The sequence below is a fragment of the Alligator sinensis genome, unplaced genomic scaffold (assembly GCF_000455745.1).
Source record: "Alligator sinensis unplaced genomic scaffold, ASM45574v1 scaffold1239_1, whole genome shotgun sequence".
Classification (NCBI taxonomy): Eukaryota; Metazoa; Chordata; order Crocodylia; family Alligatoridae; genus Alligator; species Alligator sinensis.
This window is the reverse complement of record NW_005843976.1, coordinates 1-1,501: the sequence shown is the minus strand read 5'-3', so window position 1 is coordinate 1,501 and position 1,501 is coordinate 1.

Genomic DNA, 1,501 nt, shown 5'->3' with positions numbered 1-1,501 from the left:
GGGTCAGTCTGCGAGCAGTGGCTGGGGGAGCTGGGAACATTGCACTCACCACACCCCATGATGGATGGGCCCTGGGATGTTGAGACAGGAGTGTTTAAATAATAATAAATAATAAGTATTAAATAATAATATTTATTATTCTTATGTAATCTGTGTCCATCTCAAAGATGGACTCGTCAGCTCAAGGTTACTCCTGAAGAAGTGATACATGGCAAAAGTTATTGCCATTCCAAAACCTGGAAAAGACCTTGTGCTGGTGGCCAGCTGGTGACCAGCTGCATCACTGGCTGTGTGCTACAATGTCCTTGAGTATCTCATTTTACATTGGATATGTGAGCACGTGCTGGCACTTGCCACCTACATAAACATGGTCTTCAGAAAAATCTGAAGCCAGGCATCGTGCTACTGGACCTCACAGCTGTCTACGATACAGTATGGCACACTGACCTACTTCTAAAGCTGTCCAGAGTACTACCAAGCTGGGTTGTTATAGTCGTCGAAACTCTTCTCCATAACAGATGATACAGAGTCCACCTTGGGCAGGGGATAAGCGCTTGGAGGACACAGGCCAGTGGACTTCCACAGGGCTCATGGCCGGCCCCAACGCTGTTTAACTTACACAAGATCTGCCAACAACCACATCCCACAAGTTCATCTCTGCTGATGATATCTAAATGTCACTCAAGCTTCATCTTTCTGCACTCTGGACCAGACCCTGAACAAAGGTGTGACCAAGCTGGCAAACGACCACAACACATGGTGCCTCACACCGAGTCCTGCCAGAACGGTATCCAGTGTATCCCACCACCACAACGCCAGTGCCAAAAAAGAACTTAGCATCTATATGGGTGGTCAGAGTCTAAAGCATGATCCCTGCCCAGCATTCTTGGGGCTGTCTTTAGACTGAACCCTGACTTTCCAGGACTATCTAAAGAAAACAGCAGCAAAGGTCAAATCCTGAAATAACTTGCTAGCCAATATATCTGGATCAATGTGGGGTGCTGTAGTCACAACGCTCTGGACCTCAGCTCTCACCCTGTTGTACTCAGCAGCAGAGTATTGTTCACCGGTCTGGCAAAATTCATCACATACACATCTTGCTGACACCCAGCTGGACACAACCATGCGTATCATAACTGGAACGTTCTGCTCAGCTCCCTCCCCTGGCTTCCTGTCTTTGAAGATATCACTCCCCGACACATCCATCGAACCATGATGACCAGAAATGGTCAAAACTATTCATGCTGCACCTTACCTACCATGCTACAATGACCATGTTAACCCACCCAAGGCCCGCCTTCCTTCGTGACGCCCCTTATGGAGCAGCTTCCCTGGACAGGATTGTCTGCAGGTGCCCTCTGGATCAAGGGATGGGAATCATGGGAGGTCACAAACAAGTTCCTTGTAACAAACCCTAGGCGTCAAACGTTTGGCTTTGAACTACCAAGGCGAGAGGGGTCCTTGCTAAATAGGTTCAGGACAGGCCAAGGCCCCAGTGCGG